The sequence below is a fragment of the Anolis carolinensis genome, chromosome 3, assembly GCF_035594765.1.
Source record: "Anolis carolinensis isolate JA03-04 chromosome 3, rAnoCar3.1.pri, whole genome shotgun sequence".
In the NCBI taxonomy this organism is placed as follows: domain Eukaryota; kingdom Metazoa; phylum Chordata; class Lepidosauria; order Squamata; family Dactyloidae; genus Anolis; species Anolis carolinensis.
The window spans coordinates 203,769,303-203,795,414 of NC_085843.1; the positions used below are offsets into that span (position 1 = coordinate 203,769,303).

Genomic DNA, 26,112 nt, shown 5'->3' on the forward strand with positions numbered 1-26,112 from the left:
CCCTACTTTGCTGATTTTCACTTATTGCGGGTGGTCCTGAAACCTAACTCCAGCCATAAGTGAGGGAGCACTGTACTTCAGTAATCATGACAGGACAACCTCCCTCCTAAACTCGAGGGCAACACATAACCCTGTCTACATAACTCCTTGTCATTGCCCTGCCTCCCTTCCTACAGTGTCTAGATTACTCCGTCAATGGATGAGATTACTCAAACAACAAATAATCTTAAAATGCATTATTCCTTTCACTCCCTTGTCCGTCTTAATGCAGTTAATTTTTTCGTGTCAGGAGGCACTTGAGAAACTGCAAGTCGCTTCTGGTGTGAGAGAATTGGCCGTCTGCAAGGACTTTGCCCAGGGGACGCCCGAATGTTTTACCATCCTGTGGGAGGGTTCTCTCATGTCCCCGCATGGGAAGCTGGAGCTGACAGAAAGGAGCTCACTCTGCTCCCCAGATTCAAACCACTGACCTTTCAGTCAGCAGTCCTGCCAGCACAAGGGTTTAATCCATTGCGTCACCAGGGGTTCCAGTTCAGTTAAATTAAACAATTAGTTTAATTGTGAGCAGATCAGGTAGCCAAAACAATTTTTTAAACCTTGCTGTAATTCACACCTGCCTAAACATGGAGCAATGCCATGTTATCCCTGTTAACATCTAGTCTTCGACTGAAATCTTATAGCCACACTGTATTATGTAAAACCTTCCATTGACTTCCGAGCCCCAAATGACATACTGCCTTTCCTATGTACTCCTGGTTGCAACTCCATGGTATTGATGTGTGTCTAAGTATGCGTGCGTGTATGAAGTTTGGTATGTGAAAAATAGATCAATTTTGTTCAATAAATCTTTTGATGGAGACAATGCAAGTTGCAGATTTGGGGGAGGGGGCTCCCAAAACACAAGAGAACTAACAGGTAAAGTAAAGGCTTCCCTTGACGTTAAGTCATGTCTGACTCTGGGGGTTGGTGCTCATCTCCATTTCTAAGCCGAAGAGCCGGTATTGTCCATAGACACCTCCAAGGTCATGTGGCCGGCATGACTGCATGGAGGAGGCTACCGGTATTCTAGATTCCCATTTAATACTGATGGGTTCATCCCGGAAACGGGGAAAAAACATTCTAGGCCAGGATGATACAGGAGAAGTACAGTTAACTTTCGATATCCTCAGATTCTGCATCCATGGATTTAACCATCCATGGCTTGAAAATATTTTGAAAAACCTTGATTTTGCCATTTTATTTGATGGAATCAGTTTTACTACACCAATGCATATAATGGGACTTGGCATCCACTGTTTTTGGTATTCACAGTGAATTCTGAAACCAAATCTCAGCTGATACCAAGGTCCCATTACAACAGGCAGTGTGGCCCTTGATTTTTCGAAAACTGTTCAATATAGGCTGCATTTCAATGGTGGACTATACCTTTTGCCAAGCGGAAATAGTGAAGAACCCCATGACTGCCAGAAAGTTTTAAGAGAGTAGATTTTCTTGTCTCATAATCAGGATTATACTATCCCTTTCTTTCTTTTTACATCACAGGAAATGTATCTGCTATATATTTTTTCCTGAAAACAAAGACAGCTTTCATACTCCAATTGCTCTTTGAGCTGATGAAGCTTTTGGTAAGTAGTCAGATGATAGTGCGGTAAGCAAAGTAACTCTACATGTGTATTTTTGCTTCCTTTCTTCATTGTTAAATCCAGCCTTAAATTGCCCCTTCTTCCCTGGTTGGCAAGTTGTTAAAGTGTGTTAAAGCCCTGAGTTTCTGAACTTGCAGACGGAAAGGTCCCAGGTTCAAATCCCGGGAGCGGAGTGAGTGAGTGAGTGCCCGCTGTTAGCTTCAGCTGCTGCCAACCTAGCAGTTCGAAAACATGTCAATGTGAGTAGATCAATAGGTACCGCTCCGGCGGGAAGGTAACGGCGCTCCATGCAGTCATGCCGGCCACATGACCTTGGAGGTGTCTATGGACAACGCCAGCTCTGCGGCTTAGAAATGGAGATGAGCACCAACCCCCAGAGTCGGTCACAACTGGACTTAACGTCAGGGGAAAACCTTTACCTTTATGTACACATGCATCCATTTTCCTTTGTCCACAGATCCTTACACCATGTAATAACTACATTGAATTCATGTGTAATGCGGTCGTCTGTGAAGGTCTTAAGTTGTGTAGAAACAGCAACGTGATTTTGACCTCGCCCAGCCATCATCCCATATCAAGGTACTCAAATCCCGAAGCCAGCCATGTTATTTTGGCAGAGGAGGTAGAAACATCTCTTTCTGTCTCTAGTAGCAAAAAAGTGCATCATGCGAATTAAACTGGCAATTAAAAGTATTTTCCTGTTTTGTGTATTCTGCAAGGGAGAAGTGTAGTTTTGACTTGGAAACCTTGTCTAATGATGCAGAGCCATGTATGAATGGGAGGTTCTGCAAAATGGTTTTGCAATGAAAGTAAATATTTAATTAAGAGGGGAAATCCATATCAGTGTGTGATACAGCTACCAAGCGGTGCAGTTCCTTGAATTAAAAAAAGAAGTTTATTTATTTATTGTGTCAGAAGCGAACCAAGGGTACAGTTGTAATATATTTAGAAACATAAACAAAGTTTTAAAAAATTGGTATTACAGTAGATTAAATGTCCTTTGACCAGTAGCTGGCCACCTGGTGTTGCTATAAGAAAGTCCTCCATTGTGCATTTAGCAGGGCTTAGACTGCATTGTAATAGGTCATCTGTGGTTTGCTTTTCTCCACACTAACATGTCATGAACTCCACTTTGTGGCCCCATTTCTTAAGGTTGGCTCTGCATCTCGTGGTGCCAGAACACAGTCTGTTCAGCACCTTCCAAGTCACCCAGTCTGTGTGACCAGGAGAGAGTCTCTCAATCGGTATCAGCCATGGTGTCAGGGTCCAGGTTTTAGCCTGCCACTTTTGGACTCTCGCTTGCTGAGGTGTTCCTGTGCGTATTTTTGTAGATCTTAGAAAGCTATTTCTTGATTTAAGGTGTTGGCATGCTGGCTGATATCTGAACAGGGGATGGGCCGGAGATGTCACAGCCTTGGTCCTGTGAGTGAGAATTGAGAAATGAGAAAAAAAAAACGCATTGGTATATATTTGGGGGTAGTTATGACCCCTTGTGCAAACAACCTCATTCATTTGTGAACTTCAGTGGCTACCAAATTTCATAAAAGGTAAAGGTTTCCCCTGACGCTAAGTCCAGTCATGACCGACTCTGGGGGTTGGTGCTCATCTCCATTTCTAAGCTGAAGAGCCGGCGTTGTCCATAGACACCTCCAAGGTCATGTGGCCAGCATGACTGCATGGAGCGCCGTTACCTTCCCACCAGAGCGGTACCTATTGATCTACTCACATTGGCATGTTTTCAAACTGCTAGGTTGGCAGGAGCTGGGGCTAACAGTGGGCACTCATTCCGCTCCCGGGATTTGAACCTGGGACCTTTTGGTCCGCAAGTTCAACAGCTCAGTGCTTTAACACACTGTGCCACCTGGGGCCCACCAAATTTCATGCCCTTGTCATAATACTTTCACCGCATTCCTCTTTATTTTTATGGATTAGGCATTTGATTTTTACATTTCATACTTGGTCACACCTGATTATTTCAAAACTGCAAGTCAGGTGTGCCTGAGCTATGCTACCTCATGAATACACGAACATCATGCTTCAAACACAGCAATTAGATTTTGAAATATCCACTGAAATTCGCAGTGCGTAACTCTATTGGGACCATGTATCAGTTGCTAATTAACCCTGTGTCCTGTGTACAATGAAAGCAATTGGTTTTGCTTCCTGCTTCGTTACACACTTCATGCATATGTAAATTGTCTGGCTCTGGTTACCCATCTTCTGCTTAATTTACCCTGTCTCAAAAAAGTGTTTACTTTGAAATGTGTATTATAGAGTTATATTTCTCTTTCCTTTCTTGGAAGTCCTCCTGCCTGTTTTAAGATACCAGGTGCAGGTAGGGAAAGAAAGAGAAGCACGTTCTTTAATTAAGAATGTAAAAACACAAGCCAGGAAATACCAAAGACCTATTTTGTCCAATATTCTGTTCACATCCTTACTTAAGTTAGGTTCATAGTATTGCTTGTGCAAACACACTGCTGCACCCAACATTCAAAGCCTGTGTTTCTACAGCTTTCCTTCCTCATCTTCAGAATGCCAAAGCTGCTAACAAATTCCAGAAAGAGGATAAGAAACTAAAGAGGAAATGGGTAAACATAAATATATTTGTAAAAAGGCATTTCATTGTTAGAACTTTTGTTAACTGGGTATGTCTATGGCTCCATCTACACTACCATATAAAATCCAGATTTTTCATTGTGTCGGAAGCGAATTGAGAATAGAGTTATTTATCATTTATAGAAAAAAACACAAACAACAAAATTAAAAGCTTGGCATTATACTAAATTTCCTTTGACTAGAAGCTGGCCACTTGGAGCGCCTCTGGTGTCAGTGTGAGAAGGTCCTCTATTGTGCATGTGGCTGGGCCCAGGCTGCATTGTAGTAAATGCTTTTCTTCACACTCGCATGTTGTGGATTCCACTTTGTAGCCCCATTTCGTAAGGTTAGCTGTGCATCTTGTGGTGCCAGAGCCCATCTACAAGACACATAAAATCCGGATTATCTGCTTTAAACTGGATTATATGGCAGTATAGACTGATATAATCCATTTCAAAGCAGATAATCTGGATATTATATGGCAGTGTAGATGGGACCTATATGAGCATCTTGACTACACGGGCCCCTTGGTATCTGCTGGGGTTTGGCTCCAGTATCAATGCTCACCAAAATCTGAGAATGCTCAAGTCCCATTATATATAATGACATAGTGAAATGATGTCTCTTATATAATATGGCAAATTGAAAGATTCCTTTTTGGATTATTTTTGGAGGGTTTAATCCAGTGATTCCCAAAGTGGGTGCTACCACCCCCTGGCGGGCACTGCAGCGATCCAGGGGGGGCGGTGATGGCACTTATTAGGACATGGGGGCGGGGCCAGGGGAGGGGAGGGGCTTCTTCCCAAGAGCCCAAGAAAGGGCTGAGAATCTATACCTCTCCTGAGGCGCTTGTTGGGACACAGAGGGCGGAGCTAGGGAAGGGGGCGGAGCCTCCTTCCAAGAGCACGAGACAGGGCTGAGCCTCTATACCTCTCCTGAGAGGCCTTTTAGGACTAAAGGGCGGGGCTGGGGCAGGGCCTCTTCTCAAAAGCACGAGACAGGGCTGAGCCTCTGTATACCCACCTGAGATGCTTGTTAGAACACAGGGGCGGGGTATAGAGGTTCAGCCCCATCAGGCACTTGGGAAGAGGCCCTGCCCCTCCTCTAGCCCCACCCCCTGTGTCCTGGCAGGCGCCACAGGACAGGGATAGAAGCTCAGCCCTGCCTCAAAGCTCGTAACTCCGCCCATCCCAGTCCTGGCTGCCCATTTGTGGCCCCGCCCCCTCCCCCTCCCAGCCCTGCATCTTGGACTAGGGGAGAGGCTCAGCCCCGCCCTCTTGAGCAGGAGCCACGCCCACCCAGAAAGGATGTGTGTACAAGCCAAAGCTTTCAAAGGTACAACATGAATAACATGAATAGAGAGACACAAAGTTTTATACATGTTATAGCCATTCAAACTTTCCACTCTTTCCCCTGATTGGCCGAAAGAGAGGCTGGTTTGGATCCATGCCCTGATTGGCTGACACCCTTATGACATTACCACCTAAAGGTGAGGATTATCTCTACCGGGGAGGAGACGACAGGGGATCGGTCCAAAGGGGCCAATCAGCTGTGGGAGGCATCCCCCCTGAGAGAGAACAGGCTCCAGAAGATCCATGTTCATATTTGGAAAATGGAAATGAGTTTCTGAGTGGCTTAACTGTCCAGCTCCAGATGATGAGACAGGTCTTTGGAAAACAAATGTGAGGGGTCCCAGGAACAAAAGGTGATGATCTCTTTGAATCAAGCCTCGGACTTGGAATAAAAGGAGTCTGCAAATGTACATATCCTACACTTCTGTTTCTGCGGTCAGCAGTCTCTCAGCCCAAGTGAGATACTTGGCTGAATAAACATAGGCTGGCTTTACCAGACCAAGCGTGGAAACTGTCTATTATTCTACATGTACACACAATGAATCTTGATTATCACCTTGCCAGGGATAGCTGGGGGGATCAGCTCTCCTGTTCCAGGAAATGTCTCTGTGGTTTGGCAGAAGACCTCTGAGGCTCATCTTCATATATATCATATATACATATAGGGATAGAAATAACATTAAAGAATACAAGGTAGGCAGAAAGTTGAAAGAAAGATACATTTAATTAAGGGTTTGGAAACAATATAGTCTTTAGGGGGAAGCTGCTCTTGGTCCATTGCCAGTATCATTCTTCTCTGCAATTTCAGAAGTCCAGGGAATAATAATAAATAAATAAAAATTATGTTTTTATTCTGATGCTCTTGGAAAACTATAAATCATTGTTGTGTTTGACAACAAATTGATCAATTTTCTTATTAAATCCAGCCAAGGGTCTGAAACACCTTGAAGGCTCACAACAACAAACCTAATTAACTTGACTATCTCAGCAGCCAAAAGCAGACCCAGACTTCCCACTGAAATACTGGTAAGTTTATGTTGGTTGAAATTGTTTTTCATTTTAAATACTGTATTATTTTTTCATTTTTTTTTGCACTACAAATAAGATATGTGCAGTGTGGATAGGAATTTATTCAGATCCCTGAAATGTCTGAGGACCATGAATCGGCCTTCTGCTTAAATAGTTTGAGGACCCGATCTCGAGATTCCTCGAGAGATATTTTCCCTAGAAATCTCTAGGGCCTATGTATATACCTCCTGGGAAATCTCTAGAGCCTAAAGATTCCTAACTAGAATTTTTTTTATCAAATCTGTGAACAACAAAGTATCCAAGATTCTAGACTGATGTAAGGATTTTGCTTGATAACTGCATGATCAACTGCTGCTAAAGCTATGGATATAAATCTGTTGCCACTTTCTTTCAAATATACAATTTCATCCATAACAGAAAATAATTATAAATGGCAATTATAAATAGCAATTATTTCTTACTTCTGATGGCAGATAGGTGGATTAGTCATGAGCTGGGAGTTGTCATATGCTGGTCACACAATTGAAATTGGATTTCAATTTATTTGTGCTTGTCTATACCTCCTGGGAAATGACATTAGCATTTCACTTATTATAGCCAAGAAATTGGTCTTACATTCACTTAACCCTCCTATTAGATGTTATCATAAAACATAGACTAAAGGAGCCGTGTCAGATCAGATGGCATATGTGAAACACATTCTTGGCAAATAGCTCATTTCCTGTTTTAGCAATGTGCTCCTAAAACCCTATCACTTTTGATGAACTTTTATGGTAGATGCAGTTTCCCCAGTGAGTTTTGTGGTCCTCAGGCAGGCATTCTTAACATTCCAAACAATGTGTTGAGAAAGAATGACTAAAAACAATATCCTTAATCTACTTGCTAAAGAATTTGCAGTCTACAAAGGAAAGAATAATAAATGAACAAAGTATATACAAATGATGACAGACAGTGTCCGCCTACGGATCCTCAGGAAACTGATGTATTTTGTGATTATGCTTCTACGGGTTATTGAATTTTTCCTTATATTTGCAACAGATAAATTGAATTTCAGTTCTGTACATTCTTATGTGGGAGCAAGCCTATTTCACCCAATGAGATTTAATTCAAAGTAGACATTTCTACTCAGAATATCAACACCAGTGCTGACATTTCTAGACTAGGCTTGTGCAATCCAGGTGAACTGTGATCTGTTTCAGTGTCCTGGATTTTGGTGGGGGTCCTGATCTTTTTTCAAGAGCCTCCCAAATTTGGGAGGACAGAAATCTGTTTTCAGTCCAGGAAGCCAAAAGATTCATTTTCTAGCCCATTATGGAGGGGACTTTTCGGGCTCCCCTTCCTGTCATTTGAGGCACCATTTGTTCTTATATCCTTCATTAAGACCTGGATGAAAAGCATCAGACTCTTTGTGCAATCCTTTTCCTTCTGTCTGTAGAGGAGACCAGGTTTAATGCTTAGTTAAAGCTGTTTCTACTCTAGAGGAGACAGGCACTGCAGGCACACACATGGACCTCATTCCCTGCAGCATGCAGCTTTCCAAGGCATTTTAAGGAGGCTTCCCCATTTTCCAGGGAATGAAGAGCAATCAACCTGAATCTATCCTAACCCAGGCTTCCTTTAAAAAGCCCTCTCTTTTCTCTTGATTTGCAGGCCTTGGAGTGACACCTTTTCCCCCCTCGTGCTTTTCCTTCTAGCGGCTGCCTCCCTCCTGTACTCCACTTGCAATCCAAGGCAAACAATTTTCAACAGCCATTGTTGAGGCTGAGCCCTTGCCATTACAGCCATCTGAACAAGCAGGACCAGCTGGATTAGCCGAGGGGAACCGGCCAAATCGAATCCATGCACAAGCCTAGACCAAAAAAATACAGTAATGGGTATAATAGTCCATGTGCAATTATCAACACATCCATGAGTCGTATCAAAGTCCATAACTTTGGCCCCGAAATCTTCAATTGATCCTTATTGAGATCAATTTGTGTATGATTATCTACAATAGTCTGCTTTTACAAATCAAAACAGAACACAAAGTATACTTTAAAAAATTAAACTGGGATATTTGTTCACCACAAGTACAATTCACGGCACAGGCTCACTTTCTTTATGTGCTCGTGTCCCATATATGTGGTGCTAATGAAAAAAAATGACAAAATAAGCTATTCCCATGTTCCATCTTTGATTCTAACCCAGCTTAACTATAACAAGTCCTTTTGATATCTGACTTGTTTTGGGCAAAGGCTTACTGGGGAAATATTTCCCTCTGAAAGTTTGACCAAGGTAGATGGGAGGTCCCCTAATCCTTCTTCCTATAAAATGCTACTACCAGTAATTTTAATTTTTTCAGTATTTAATCACTTTAATTTTTTGAAGGTGGTTTGTATGGTATGGATAGCATCACCTTTATTTTTTGGAGGTGTACTTGTGCAGATAACTGCATATCAATATAAGCCTACTTCTGTTTATGGGGGTTGGGGAATCACGTTGCTGCAGTCATGTGGCCAGAAATAATGCAACATATAGCAAATATGATCATTGCTATACTTCCCTTTAACACCAAAGTGAGCCTGCATAGGGAAAATGTGGCTGATAATACTGCTCTTGCTTTGATGTAATAAGTGTGTGTATGGCATTGATGCAGTCACAACAGAACAGAAAAATGTAAAAGTGGAAGCAATTTTTGTTTGCCTTGGGGATGAATGAAGACAGCTCAAGACCCATCTACACTGCCGTATAATGCAGTTTCTGAATTCATATTATAAGCTTTGAACTGGATTATATGAGTCTACACTCCATATAATACAGTTGAAATCAGATAATCTGGATTCAGAAATTGGATTATATGTCAGTATAGGTTCAGCTTCAGTAGGACTTAGTCTAAAAGTGAAATGCTTCTGAATGTAGTTGTGATTACTTAATCAAGAGTTCTTAAAGAGATAGCTGCAAAAATGGAAATAGGGGGATGAAGGAATCCCAAAACCCCTTCAAGATTAACTGGTTTATTTCAGCATGCATTTGCATGGATATCAATCCATTTCTTCAGATGGAGAGAAAGAGATGAGGCAACGCCTACTGTTTTTCTAAGCTTGCAATCTTAGGTACACTTCTGAATAAACATGGAAAAGGTTAGGCTGTGGCTATTCATTCTATTAAACATTCTCAAGTATGTTATGTGATTATTCATTCTGTTAAACATTCTCAAGTTTGAAAGCATGTTATGGTTACTTTACTCACACACTGTCTTCTAGGATGAAAGAATATAGTGTATACCAAGCAGATAAGAGCCTTTAGGGCAGTGGTTCTCAACCTGTGGGTCCCCAGATGTTTTGGCCTTCAACTCCCCAAAATCCTAACAGCTGGTAAACTGACCGGGATTTCTGGGAGTTGAAGGCCAAAACACCTGGGGACCCACAGGTTGAGAACCACTGCTTTAGGGGTTATAATAGGTAACACTATGTAACAAAATTTGAAAAATTTGGAAATGTTATTCCTGTTCAATTGTGTGGTACTTATTTTGAAAGCAGTTGTTATAATCCAGAAACTTTGTTTTTGTGGCTGCCACAAACGATGTTGAATTGGTTGAGACTCTATGAAATATTCATTGAAAAACTAGAGCAAAATGCACTGCAGGATGTCTTGCAAAAACTAAGTTTTTACAGTTTAATAAACTTTCCCCATGTTTTTATGATAGAACTAATTAGAAAATGACATTTATAACCCAGGAACAAAAATCATGTTTAAAGTATATGTGTTGGCCCTGGAATATTGGGAAGGAAATATATAAACTAGTGAAATAGAGCAATTTAAAGCGGCCCCGGATAGTGAAATCCAGGCTGTGGATAGCGAAACCCACGGATAGCGAAAACCTGGTGAGACAAAGAAGCTAGCCCAATGTTTCCAAATGAATAAATCTCACCAAGTTGAAGATGAAGCCACCAAGGTATTTTATTCAAATTAGCTGAAGTGATGCCACCTCGTGGTAGTCCGCCAAAGTTAGCTGAGATGCCATAACATTGAAAAAACATTTTTATACAGTTCAATCCTTTGAAAGCCCCAGTTGAAACTGGCTCCGCCGTGATTGGCTGAACTCCATTGATGTCAGCGAGGATTCCCTGCAGAGGTGGGACTATGGCAACTGCCGGCCAATGGGAGAGTGTTCCCTGCTTCCAATGTAAATTTTCGCTCTCCAATGGCTGACGGGGACAGGCTGATCCAAAGGTTTTGGAAGGAGTTCTGAGTGGTCCCAGCCAAGGGACAAACAAAAGGGGCCATCAGGTCCCATGGGTTCTACTGTTAAGATGATTGCGATATGAGTTCCTCTGGGTCCAGTGCCTCTGGTGCTGCTGTCCACTGAGTTCCAATAGTACGATGGTTGAATGAAAAGTAATGCCTCCACCTTCGTAACTCCTCAACAGATGGCAGTACAGGTATGCGGCAGTACTGACTTGTTCAGTAGACTCTCCTCTACAGTTCCATTTGGCGGGAAGCCTTAGCATTGAATGGTTGTGTTGTTAAAGTGCGAAGTATGGAACCTTGCGGTCAATGCGACTTAAGCAACGTGCAGTCATTGAATTCTTGACAGCAGAAGGTGTCACCGAAAGGAGATTCATTAGAGAATGCAAGCTGTTTATGGTGATTGTGTTGATGTGAGTACTGTGCATTGCTGGGCGAGTAAGTTTAAAGATGTTGAGGTGGGAACATTTGACTTGTATGACAAACAAAGAGTTGGACATCCTGTGACCACCTAGTTTCACAAGCAAAAGGTTGAAAGATTGATTCAGGACAATCGTTGTATCACTCAGAGTGAAATTTCAAGCATAATCGGTATTTCACAAGAACATGTGGGTCACATTATTGCTTTGCTTGGCTATCAGAAGATCTGTGCACGATGGGTACTGTGAGACGCTGGTTGCGGAAACAGAGTGTCGACTTTTTTCGTGAGAGCTTCAGAACACTTGTTCATCGTTGGCAGAAATGTATCCAATTGTCTGGTGATTATGTGGAAAAGTGAATAGTAATAGTTAAAGCGCACATTCTAAGGATTATTTCTGTGTTTGATTTATTAAAATATTCCTATCCAAACCCTAGTAGCGAAGGTGGAGGCATTTGAACCTTCACAAAATGGATATCCAAAAATAAATAAATAAAAGGTCCTCACTGGCTGCAGCTTCTCTCTGCTGCGGCCCTTGCAATATGATTTAAAATAATTGGGGGGGGGGGGGGGGAGGTCCATGCTCTAGTACAGATCCTTCCAGAGCTGTTCTGCCTTATGGAACCAGGAATAGTGTACATTGCATGGATATAAATCTTTTACCTTTGTAGTACTGAAGGAGATGGATTTGGAGTGAATTAGATTTTGAAGAATGTGCAAACATAGGGTCTGATACGCAGAATCTAATTTGTATTAAAATAAGTGGGTAGGGAAGAATGTGGTTTAGTCTAGCAGATTCTAGCCAGAGCTAAAATGTGTGTATGTGTCTACACGCCCTTGATAAACAAAGAATGCTGCTTTTGTGCCTGCTATAAATCTTGTTACCCTGCAGGTAGATTTCTGAAGTCAACAAAGGTGCTGGGAAAACTGAAATTCTCTGTGGGATCAGAATTGTCAAAAACTGATGAAGGGTCAGTGTTTGTGTTTGCCTTTCTTTGCTTAAGTTTTAAATCTTTATGCAAAAAAAAATCAAGTATGTTGTTAAACTCAAATAAGAATTGACGGGACTCAACTAACCACAGAAAACATGCATGACTAGAATATTATACACATTCATCTAGTTTTTTGTTTATTAGTTTTCCAAAAAGAAAAAAAAAACTGTTTTGGATTGATCTCTAAAAGAGGAAGGCATTATAATGAGGAAAATGGATTGATCGGGTTCTTCTACTTTCCCTTCTTTTCATCTCCCATCTTTCACCAGCTCATAATTGACTTATTTGATTCTTACGAGCTGATGCTTTCTAATAATGGAGCCTGCTAATTCCTCTTCAACCTCTCCCCGTCTTATATTTCTAGCTAATGATTCATCATGCTTTGCAACAACATAGGAATTTTAAACAGAGCTTCCCATTTTTACACAACACTACTCCCATCCTGTGATGATGTGTCCAGTACAGTCAGCAGCCAAAAGTCACAGGAATGGCTAGGTAGCTGTCAATAACACTTTCATTTGCGAACCAGAAATATCTGTAATTTCCTAGATCTCTTCCTCCTGCCCCAAATGATTTGAAGAAATAGCTCAGGGTAGTGGCAACCCCCCCCCCCTACTGTTGATGCTTTGGATTCATTTGAAAATCATATATAATAGATAAACATAACAATAAATCAATTTATGCCAGAAATTTGCACTACAAAATAGCCATAGCTTCTGTAGACAGAAAAATGGGATCTTGCTTTTGATTCCCTACACAATAAAGACATTCAGGCCCCTTCTGCACTGCCATATAAAATCCAGATTATCTGCTTTGAACTGGATTACATGGCAGTGTAGACTCCTATAATTCATTTCAAAGAAGATAATGTGGATTATTCACTTTGACAATCTGGTTTATTTGGCAGTGTAGAAGGGGCCGCAGTCAAACCTCAGTTCTGACAGTGAAGCTCATTTTATTACTGCCAAACTCTGTTTTTTCCTCTTCATTCTCTGTCTAGCTGGAATTTCTTTTAGCAGCATCAGAATTGGGAGGATAACGAACAGTAGCTAGAAAAACACAGACTTTTGCTAGTAAACTGGAGCAGTGTGTCAGCACAAAATAAACAAGGATTATTCTGAAAGATTTATTGTTCTTGTGAAAGAACATGATCACTTCAATTGGCAAGTAAACAGTAGATATATCCAAATTCCTATACTGAACCATAAAATTATAAAAATAAATGGAGACTGATAAAAGAAAAAAGTCATTTCTGGATGTATTTTGACAGAAGTCTAAAGAAATCTCTATAAGGTTCAAAATGTTTTTGTTTAGTTATCCTTCCACACAGCCATATAACCTAGAATATCAAGGCAGATAATCCACAATATCTGCTTTGAACTGGATCATCTGAGTCCACACTGCATATAATTCAATTCAATGTGGATTTTATACAGCTGTATGGAAGGGGTCCAAGCTGACATAGATAGATGGATGGATAGATAGATAGATAGATAGATAGATAGATAGATAGATAGATAGATAGATATAATTGAACAGCATTATAAGAGTTTGCACAGTTTCACATTGCATTTATATGGCTGTGTAGGTGGGGCCAGATAGGGATGAAAAATCACCCCTTCCTGTTCCAGAAACAAAAGTCATTTTTATGGTGAGAAAACTGAAGGTATACCTATCTAACTAGCTGTGGCAACATAGCAACTTGCGGTCTTTTTATTAAAAAAATAACAATTTAAATAATCTCTTATAAATCATTTAGATATCTGTAACAATCATGATTTATCATGGGTTCTACTATCAATTTTATCTTTTGACATGCTTTTGACAGGATTTGTGGATTACACTGGGTGGGGAAAAGTGTATAAAAAGGAAGTAAAATTAATCCAATGAATTAGCTTTCTCTTTGTCTTTGACCCTGAGCTTTTCTTGAAATCCCCTCTGAAACTCATTAGTCTAAAGGCATTATTTTGCTGATAAATGCTAACAAACAGGAAAGTGGATGGTTTTTGCCCCAAGGAAAAAAGAACAGTTCTTAAAAAGCTAAAGAAATCTTTTAGCAATCTTAAATGTTTCAGTTCATGTGAGTAATTTATTCACAGTGGCACCTTCTACATATTTATTCAAAAGCAGATTACATTGGGAAGGATATTCCAGGTAAGCTGAACAAGGTTGTAACTTATGTGTTTCGTATCTGCAGAATGAAATGCAACATTTCTAGAATTTGCTACAACAGCCCTCACTAGCCTAGAGTCACCCCATTCTGCTGTGAAGGATTAGTGAAATTGTTAAAATAGCCATTTTTGTGTGTGTCAGGAGTGATTTGAGAAACCGCAAATCGCTTCTGGTGTGAGAGAATTGGCCGTCTGCAAGGATGTTGCCCAGGGGATGCCTGTATGTTTGATGTTTTACCATTCTTGTGGGAGGCTTTTCTCATATCCCAAAATAGCAATAAGAAAAGTAAAGATTGGAAAATTACTTTAAAAAATAACTTTCATTATAATTCCAAGGCCTGGATATTAATGTACATTTACCGGTAGTTTAAGGTAAAGGTTTTCCCCTATAAGAAAAAATGGGGTCCCAAGGGCTTGAACTAACAAGTGTCCACTAATGGAATAATAACAATGTATTAAATATCACTAAACATTGTATTGTGTACAAGGAATGAATATAAATTTCAGATAAATGATTACAAAGGTTTTCCCCTGACATTAAGTCTAGTTGTGTCCGACTCTGGGGGTTGGTGCTCATCTCCATTTCTGAGCTGAAGAGCCGGCATTGTCCGTAGACACCTTCAAGGTAATATGGCCGGCATGACTGCATGGAGCACCGTTACCTTCCCACCGGAGCAGCACTCACATTTGCATGTTTTGGAAATGCTAGGTTGGCAGAAGCTGGGGCTAACAGTGGGAGCTCACCCCGCTCCCTGGATTTGAACCGCTGACCTTTCGGTCAGCAAGTTCAGCAGCTCAGCTTAACCCTTTGCGCCACTGGTAATTTACTTTTTTTAAAGGGACACTCACAACAGAATACAAAGCTGTTGCACCAGGCACTTCAGCCATGAAATTTTCCTCTTCCACTCCTTACAGAGCTCACACCCCAGGAACTGCAGAAGCACTTCAAACATTTAAGAAATAAGAAGTGATGCTATTCCTTGTTAAAGGCACTTTCACAAAACACCCTCACAGCGCTATGATTCCATTTTAATGACAACTGCAACATCCTATAGTATCCTTGGATATGCAAAATAGGGAGGTGTATTTAAACTTCTTGGACAAAGAGTTGTAGTGTCACACCAGTCCTGCTTTCCCAAGAGCTTCTGAATAAACATGAGAAAGATTCGGCTTCAGTGTGAATGTTGCAATCACCTTGATTAGCATTGAAAAACCTTGTAGCTTTAAGGCCTGGCTGATTCCTGCCTGGGGGAATCCTTTGTTGGGGGTGTTAACTGGACTTGATTGTTTCCTGTCTGGAATTCCCCTGTGTTCAGAGTGTTGTTCTTTATTTACTGTCCTGATTTTAGATTTTTTAAAAATGCTGGTAGCCATATTTTGTTAATTTACAAGGTTTCCTCCTTTCTGTTGAAATTGTCCACATGTATGTGGATTTCAATGGCTTCTCTGTGTAGTCTGACGTGGTAGTTGTTAGAGTGGTCCAGCATTTCTGTGTTCTCAAATAATATGTTGTGTCCAGGTTGGTTCATCACGTGCTCTGCTATAGCTGAGTAAAGACAACGTAAAGACAAAGATCCACCCAGAGGAAAAGTGTTCTTACCATACATCAAGGGAATGACTGGCCGCAGTAATTTCGCCTATGAAAGTCTTCCACATCACAAAATAGGTTCTGTAGGTTTGTTGTTAACTTGAATTTGTATGTAAGTTTGAACAGGTACATTTTAAGTGTAACTTCAGCCAAATATAGATATATGCTTTGGATAACATTGGGAAGGTTTGTTTTGCTCTCTGTGCACTTTCTGTCCCTGTGAGAATTGGATTTTTTTTAAATTGGGCTTGTTGTCGGTGAGAAAGCTTCAGCAGAGACACCTTTTTCCAATGATAATAATTCTTCCAGGAGTGAATTTACCTTCTGAGGGGCAGATTTCTCTCACTTCCTGTTGTCTCACTCCCATTTTCAATAGTTTGTAAGTTGAATATTTGCAGTTCCAGGACTGCCTGTATATAGCAAGCAGAGAAAACTGAAAAATGTGTGGAAATGCTGTCACTGGGAAAAGAAATTGATTGCAGGTAATCCATTCATTCTATTGATCCCACTTTCTCAGGGCCATCAAGACAGGCTGAAAATGCGGGACTTACCCTCTGAAATTCAGGATTTATTACTGTTCAGGCTAATGGTTGTTTGATGATTTTGTATTTATGTTGTTATAATGTTGTTTAATATTTACTGAGTTATGTTTTTAATCTATGTCTGATTGGGCTTGCCCCCATGTAAGCTGCCCCGAGTCCCTTTGGAGAGATGGAGGTGGGATACAAAAATAAAGTAATTATTATTGTTATTATTATTATTATTATTATTATTATTATTATTTTATCAGAGGCATCCAAACGATGTCGCCAGTAAAAGTGAATTAATGCGGAGTAAACCGAGGTTATTCCCTAGTTTATTCCATATTAATTAAACACCCCATTAGATCTGGATCTTTATGAAAAATCCAGGTCTAATGAGGTGCCGGGCCTGTGGGGAATGACTACTGTGATGCGTCGCATGTTTCCCGGGAGTCAACCCGCACCTTTGGGCTCCTTTGGGCCTCTCCCTCTCCCACCTAGCTTCCGATTTACCCTCTAAAACTTACTGAAAAAGGTCCCTGGCAGCCATGAAGCCTCATCTTGTGTCCTTATGGCATAAGAAAATGACATGTGAGGTGATGGGGGGTTAGGGGTAAATTGGGACTCCAGGTGGCTTCATGCTATCCTGAATTCAATCGGGATAGCATGTAACCACCCTGGGAGAGAAATCCCGGGGTTGTGGGAGGGAGTGGGGACTAGAGCCTGTACTGAAGCAGGTTACTTTAACCCATTTCAGCATGGGTTTTAGGTATTAGCGAGTGTGTATAGAGGAACCAGCAGCGTCCAGTTAACACCATGTGCAAAAGACTCAGACCAGGTAGAGGAATTAAAAGAACAAAGAAAACTTTACTTGTTGAGTTGAAGTCAAATAAACAGTTCAGCAATCGTACAATGTCCTTGTAGTTGCATAGGATCAATAACTAATCAATCAGCATTCAATATACCCAGCATAGCATATTTAAACTGCTACTTGACCGTAGCTAGAGAGCCTGTCTTTTCTGTGCTCTCCCTGCAAGCCCAGATTCCCAACTGACAAAACCCAGCCTTCTGGCAGCAAACCGATACACTGTTTGAGGCGTGGCTTGCCTCTGCAAAAGCTCAGCTCCCTTTTTGCAGAGATCTTTTGCAAGCAACTTTGCAAGGATTTCTTTACACACACACACATATAGCAATTTGGCGCAATATTAGGTATGTGTGGAAGCATCCTCATTGTAGGATACACATTTTCTACTATAGTAAGGAAAATTCACATTAGCCAAGGCAAAATAAATCCTATACAGCAAGTGGTAGAAGAGATGGGGGGACAAAAAGCACCCTCTTGGCATGGCAGTGGAAAGCTGCATTACTGTGTGGAGTCGCTTTTCCATCTCAGAACTGAAATCCTTCTCTTATTGCTGCCCAAGACATATCCTTTGCCTAAAATCTGTGTTGTTTGTTCCCCGAGGCCTGTTAGATGTATTGAATTTTGCTCCCACTTCAACAGAGAGTTACCATGCAAAAACATTGAAAAGGAATGTAATTATTCATAAAGTTTTTTACATTTTCAGCTTGCTTTTTGTTTAGTCTTCCTCTGAGATAGTCCCTTATGGGTTTGTTTTTTAAGTTTAAGGAAAAGGATGGTGAAACAAAGTGAAAGATTTATGCCTTTGTTGAAAACACCCTTCTCACTCTGTTCTCTTGCTTGCAACACAGCTGACAGAGTAACCATAGGAGGTGACCAGATAAATCAATAACTTGACTTGCCTTATACCTTTCATTCCTGTGCATCAGCATCAAAGCTACCCATTCAGGCGCAAACATCGGCTCCCCCTGGGTAATTCCAAAAACAATGAGCAGACACCCTTCCTTGGTCAATATTGATTAGTCCTCCTTAATACAAAGCAGCAGAAGCTATACTTCAGATGGTATAGCTTTTCCAGGTTTTCAGTTGATGTGAAAGAGGTATATTTCATATCCTTGGGGACCCAGAATTGTAGTTTAATTTTCTGTATTCTTTATAAATATCTGGATGCTTCATCCCACTAGTGTGTGTGTGTGTGTGTGGGGGGGGGGGCTTCAGAGAGGGGGGCAACTTTGTTCTGTTTTTTAAAGGTAGTACATATCCCACACAATATTGCTATCAAAATGCAGTGCCAATGCAGGGAAAAACCTATTTACAGCAAGCAGAATATTTGCTTTAATGTACTTTTGCAGTTTGTTGCCAAAATTTGGCAAGAAGTGGCCATAAGGCAGTAACATTACTGGGGTTAATGTCCCCATTGCGATATCCCATGAGCTTCTTCTCATGGCAGACCACACCATATTATCATCCGTAGCTAAAATATATGAAAATTTGACAAAATCAGTGACTCTAAAAAACACAAACAGCAGCAATGAAAACAACAGCATGTGTTTGTAATGCAAGCAGATGAAATTATTTCAAATCATAATTGTATTGGAGTAATAACAATAATGTGCACTATATGTATTATTAGGTAAAAGTAAAGGTTTCCCTCTGACAATAAGTCCAGTCGTGTCCGACTCTGTGGAGTAGTGTTCATCTCCATTTCTAAGCCAAAGAGCAGGCATGGCGCCCCGTTACCTTCCCACTGGAGCGGTATCTATTGATCTACTCATATTTGCATGTTTTCAAACTGCTAAGTTGACAGAAGCTGGAACTAACAGTGAGAGCTCATCCCACTTCTCAGATTCGAACTGCCAAACTTTCAGACAGCAAGTTCAGATTAAACCGCTGCACCACAGTGGGCTCCTATACACATTATTGGAAGGTTCAGAAAAGTAAATTAGCCTTGGAGTTTTAGGCTTGTAGGCATGTGGATAAAGTACATATAAGCTGGGTTTATGGATAATATTTTTCTGGTTATATTTAATGATGGGGTATTTTTCAATTTTAAAAAATCAACTTCTACTGAAACACTAAACAAAAAATGTATAGGTGAATCATTTGATGCTACTCCATCTGAGTGTATCATTTAGTATGGCCTGAACCACTCCCCCCCCCCCCCATCCTTCTAGTGATGCCCTTGCGTAAAAAAGTGCACATCTTGCTTTACTTCAGACTCTAAATATTGGGTCTGGTTTCAATCTATATATATAAAATGATAAAGTTGTTTGCGCAGTGACTATAACAACAAAACTAAACATCCCAGAAATACGAAATTTGGCAACACAATGCAAAAGGCTTGCCTCCAGGTTACAACAACACAACCACACCACAAAACCACAATCCAGACCCACAAAACTCACAACAACGCATCATGCGATAACAACACAACTAAACGCCCTAGAAATACAAAACTTGGCAACACAACGTAAAAGCCGTGCCTCCCGGTTGTAACAACACAATCACACCACAAAACCACAATGGACCCACAAAACTCACAACAACGCATCGTGACTATAACAACACAACTAAACACCCCAGAAATACGAAACTTGGCGACACAACACAAAAGCCTTCCCTCCAGGTTGTAACAACACAACCACACCACAAAACCACACAGGACCCACAAAACTCACAACAACGCATCGTGACTATAACAACACAACTAAACGCCCCAGAAATACGAAACTTGGCACACAACTAAACGCCCCAGAAATATAAAACTTGACAACACAACACAAAAGCCTTTTCTCCCGGTTGTAACAACACAACTACACCACAAAACCACAATCCAGACCCACAAAACTCACAACAATGCATCGTGACTATAACACAATTAAACGCCCCAGAAATACAAAATTTGACAACACAACACAAAAGCCTTGCCTCCCAATTGTAACAACACAACCACACCACAAAACCACAATCCGGACCCACAAAACTCACAACAATGCATCGTTACTATAACAACACAACTAAACGCCCCAGAAATACAAAACTTGGCAACACAACACAAAAGCTTGCCTCTCAGTTGTAACAACACAACCACACCACAAAAACACAATCCGGACCCACAAAACTCACAACAACGCATTGTGACTATAACAAATACAAAATTTGACAACACAACTCATCCTCCTCCCCAATCCCTACATTCACACTTGGCCTCCAAAAAAAACAATTACAGTAATAACAATGACAACAACAACAACAATAAGAATCAACACCATCACAGGCAAGAAACAGCCAGGCACTGAGGCTGAGAGGCCAGTCAGTGCTACAGTGGGCCTCCAAAAAACAATACAGTAGCCTCTAACTTATCCAACCTTCATGACCACTACAACAACAACAATAATAAACACCTACACAGGCGAAACAAAAAAAAGACTATTGTACTACAATAAAAATATAAACCGCACTCAGCAGAATCAGACATTACAATTAACAACAAACCAAAGACAACAGGGATCTCAAGCAATTATCAATCAACACAAAAATTGAAGAAGGTAACAGACTTCAAATACTACTACTAATGTGAGTATAAAGAAGGTGGAGGTCACAGCATAAATACAACCTAATGTAGACTGACCAACACCACCAGACTAAGCCACAGCAACGCATGGCCGGGCACAGCTAGTGCTATTATAACATGACTCTGATCTTTCTGGTGGTAACATCCCAGACAATAGCAGTGGGATAATGCTGCCCCATACTGGTGACCATATAGGTCACCTAGAGATGTAGGCTTGGGTGTCAGACAGTTCAGGAGGAGACATGGAAAGCTGGAACCTAATTTGAGGTCTGTTTTTAATTGGACAAGAGCAAAGCAGAATCCAAACAAACCAGAGAAAAAACTGATTAGAATTTGCTGATCTTGTGCTAGGTTGAACAACGTGAACAGTGTTGCCTTTCATCTCAAGCACAGGTTTCACAGTTTGGGTAAAATGGTGACAGTGGTCCAAAGTAACCTTTTCCAATCTAATCTTTCAACCTGGAAAAAGCCATGTATTGCCTCAGCTCTATGTTCTCCAGTGACATCAATGTTAGGTTACTATAATGTACTGCTTGTGTAAAGATAGATAATTAAATATCGAAGAATGAATTATCCACACCACAGTCTTTCCAATTTCTTGATATGGTCGTGAAAACTGGACAGTGATGAAAGCTGACAGGAAGAAAATTAACTCATTTGATGTGTGGAAAAGGGCTCTGGACACCACAGATACCAAAGAGACAAATAAATGCATCACAGAGCAAAGTAAGCCTGAACTCAATGGAAATAAAAAAAAACTAAACTGAGGATATCACACTGTGAATCCATCATGAGACTAAATGACTCAATGGAAAAAAATAATAATGCTCAGTTGTTGTTTATTTGTTCAGTCGCTTCCGACTCTTCATGACCTCATGGACCAGCCCACGCCAGAGCTCCCTGTCGGCTGTCACTCAGTAAACACTTTAAAAGCATCAGATCCTGTCTGATCTTGGAAGCAAAGCAGGGACAGCTCTGTTTAGCGCTTGGATGGGAGATTACTAATGAATACCAAGTGCTGCAAGCTATATTTCAGAGGAAGGAAACAGCTAAACGAATTCTGCATATTCCTTGTCTAAGAAGACTATGTAATTCACGAGGTCTCCAAATGGACAGACAGCTTAAAAGCAAATGCATTCATAGCTAAAGTGGAAAGCAGTAGCAAAAGAGGAAGATCATCCCAGAGGTGGATTGATTTAATCAAAACAGGCATGGCCCTGAGCTTTCAAGACCTGAACAGGGCAGTTGGTGACCTGAGGTTTTGGAGTTGTCATTCAGAAGGTCACAATTTATTTAACAACAAGTAACTATTTATGTGAATGCTCCTGGTGGCAGTTTAGAAGATAAAACTGGTTGGTTCAGAATACAGCAACCAAGATCTTTAATGGAGCCAGAAGGGCAGCTGATATTATAGGGTTTTTTTTTCTTCCTGCACTGATTATTTATTTGCTTCAGGCTTCCAATTTGCCTCTGGGCTCAACTCAAGGAACTGGTTTGACCTTTAAGCCCTCAACACTGGGACAATTATTCCTCCACTGGATTATTGCTTTTTATCAATGATGTAAATATTAACCAAATACTTTTATTATATTGCAATGTTTATAAGAGACCCAAAGTCATGCTATTTTTAAATATATTTTAAAGTTCAAAGCTTCAAAGTAACCAGTTCTATTCATGTTCACAGCGCTGGAATGCTGTACATGGATGCATTATTTTCGAATTAGTCTTAGTAGGAATGGTCTGTTAATGATAATGTACCATCAGATTATTCTTCCCCACATCAGAAGGTAGCAAGTTCTCAATTTTTTACATTTACACATGCCAAATGATTTGATTCAGGGGCAAATGGACTCTGTGGTGGCCACACAATACACAGTATTCATTTGACATAGTGCAGAAGAAAAAATTTAGCACAGCCTCATCCTGTTTCAATAAAGCTCTGGAGTTTGTGCTTGTGACAGAGGCGGGAACAAGAGGAGGGCCTCCCCGATGAACGAAGAGATCATGCAGGTTCATAGGGGGAGATGCGGTCACAAAGGTAGGAGGGTCCCGAACCGTTCAGAGCTTTGTAGGTGATCACTTGCACCTTGAATTGGGTTCAGAAGGTAAACGGTAGCCAATTGAACTCCTTAAGCAGGAGGGTTGACCGCTCCCTATAATTAGCTCCAGTTAGAATCAAGGCTGCTGAACGTTGGACTAGTTGGAGTTTCCAGGCCTTCTTCAAGTAAAGTGCATTGCAATCATCCAGTCTAGAGGTAACTAAGGCATGGACTACCATGGCCAGATCAGACTTCACGAGGTTAGGTCGCAGTTGGTGCACAAGTTTTAATTGTCTAAAGGCCCTCCCGGCCACCGCTGACACCTGAGCATCAAGTGTCAGCACTGAGTCCAGGAGGACCCGCAAACTGCGGACCTGTGTCTTCAGGGGGAGTGCGACCATGTCGAGCACAGGTTGCCACCCAATACTCCGATCGGATGTATGACTGACCTGGAGGACCTCTGTCTTGTTGGGATTCAGTTCCAGCTTATTTGGCCTCATCTAGCCCATCGCAGCCACCAAGCACTGGTCCATTATCTAAGGGGCTTCCTTGGACTTTGGTGGAAAGGAGTAGTAGAGTTGCGTGTCATCCGCATAGAGATGGCACCGAACTCCAAAACTCCAGATGACCTCTCCCAGCGGTTTCATGTAGATGTTGAATAGCATGGGGGACAGAATAGAACCTTGTGGGACCCCACAGGTCAATGGCCAGATGTCCCCCAGCTTCAGTAACTGGGAATGGCCCTCTAGGAAGGACTAGAGCCACTGCAGAGCAGTATCCCCAAGGGCCATCCCGGAGAGCCGACCCAGAAGGATACCATGGTCGATGGTATCGAAAGCCGCTGAGATGTCCAAGAGAACCAGCAGGGTCACACACCCCCTGTCCAGCTCTCTGCGGAGGTCATCCACCAAGGTGACCAAAGCCGTCTTGGTACTGTAGCCAGGTCTGAAACCAGACTGCGATTGGTCCAGAAAATCCGTATCTTCCAAGAATCCCTGGAGCTGGGAAGCAACCACCCGCTCCAAGACCTTGCCCAAGAATGGAAGGTTCGAGATTGGTCTGTAGTTGTTTAAAATAGTCTAATCAAGGGAGGCCTTCTTCAATATTGGCCTCACTATGGCCTGTTTGAGGACAGATGAAAATTTACCTTGATCCAAAGAGGCGTTAATTATCATCACAAACCACTCTACCAACCCTCCTCTGGCCAATTTAATTAGTCACAAGGGGCAAGGATCCGCAGAGCAAGTGGTTGCTCTTACTGCTCCAAGGATCCTGTCCACGTCATCCAGGCGAACAAGCTAAAATGAATCCCACAAGTTTGGACAGACAAGTGCCTCAGTTACCTCTTTGGCATTGCGACAAAACTAGTGCCCAATTCAAAGCGAATCTGAGCGACTTTGCCCGCAAAGTGGTGCGCGAACTCGCTGCACCGAGTTGCCGAGTCTTCGGGCACCCCTCCCCCCTTGGGAGGGTGGAGGAGCTCCCCGACGACCCAGAACAACTCTGATGGTCTATTAGTTGCAGTCGCTATGTGGGCAGTCATGAAGGTCTTCTTTCCTCAGGTAAGTCAAATCCATTACAGCAATGTAGAATGGGCCAAATGTTTGCAGCCTTGTTGGGTTATGAATACCCACTGGGTGCACTTGGGCAAGTCATATTCTCGGAGGAACACAATGGCAAACTTCTGAATATTTCTTAACAAGAATACTTTAGGATAAGTTTGCTCTAAGTTGGAATCAACTTGAAGACACACAATCCAAAATGAGAAACTTTATTTGTAGATAAAGAAAACAGAATAATTGCTGCATTAAAGGCATGTTCTAGAGAATATCTCATCCCTCCACTTTATTTACTGATGCAGAAAATGCAAAGCCCAGCAGAACTTGTGGGAATGGTCCTAGGGAGTGCCAGGACTGACAGCCATGTGTTTGTTCCATCTTTTTGTGCCAGATGTTCAAGATAGGTTGATGTTTATGTATATATTAATCTTCAAAAATTAAATACAAAAGATGTGCCAGGTATTAGCAGCCTAATTAGCTGGAAGACAAAGGAAACAATAGGTTTATATTCTTGATCAGCTTAAGTCTTTGGAGGAAGAACTGATAAATGAAACACTGAGATGTTATTGACATGCCTGCTCAGGTGTTCCCTGAGTGACAGATAATGTATCAATTCAAAATGAATCTGTCAGATTAAGGATTTGATTTTAAAACATTAACCTGAGATAATGGATCATTAATTGTGTGCAATGAAGTTCATATTATATGATTGTTTTGTTGAAATCTCTTCTTTTGCTGTCATAAACCAGACAGGCAACTCTCTTCTGTCAGCAGTACATATGGGATAGTTTAACTGTTTGGGACTGAAAGAGGGCTATGTGAAAAACAAGTAAATTACACTATGTAACAAAATTTGAAAAAAATCTGTTCCTGGTTTAAAAGTGTTATTAGTGTTTAATTGTGTGGTACTCACTTTGAAAGTAGCTGTTATACTTCAGAAACTTCATTTTTGTGGCTGTCACAACTATATTGAATTGGTTGAGACTCTAACAGCCTCATCACAATAGAACATGGAATAGAATAGAAATCACAATAGAAATCTGGTTTCCGCCTCCTGCTGAATTCTGGGGTATGTAGTTTAATGAGGCCCAGGGCTTCTTTGGCTAAGCAGTTTAAAGGCCCCTTCTTAAACCACAAGCCCCTGAATCCTGCAAAAAGCAGAAACTGGATTTAAAGTGGATCCATGCTCTAGTGTGTGAGATACTCATTGAAAAACTATAGCAAAATGTGCTGCAGGATTTCCCCCCAAAACAAAGTTTTTACAGTTTAACAAACATTTCCCAGGTTTTTATGATAGAACCAATTAGGAAATGACATTTATAACCCAAGAACAAAAATTGTTTTACATAGTGTTTTTATTGTCTCTACATGAACATGAACTCACTACATACAGTTTGACAGCCATTTCTGTGAGGAGGTGAACTAAGACCATTTGTGGAAACTTGAAACTATGGACAATAGTAAAACCCATATTTTGATTATACTTGGAGTAGAATACCATAGTATTGCAATGGGAAGACCTAGAGAGGTCCAAAATAACTC

At 41.1% G+C, this 26,112-nt stretch overlaps 1 long non-coding RNA gene across 2 annotated transcripts in view; it reads left to right on the forward strand.

Moving 5' to 3' along the window:
* Window positions 1–964: 964 nt before the first annotated feature.
* Window positions 965–26,112, forward strand: part of LOC134297726 (uncharacterized) — a 31,744-nt gene continuing 6,596 nt past the window's right edge. Inside the window, exons 1-2 of one of the 2 annotated variants that reach the window (XR_010004587.1) lie at window positions 965–1,625; window positions 6,517–6,616. This is a non-coding gene — a long non-coding RNA (uncharacterized LOC134297726). Of the gene's footprint in view, window positions 1,626–6,467; window positions 6,617–26,112 lie in introns of those variants that run through there. The other variant, XR_010004586.1, reaches the window with a different exon arrangement.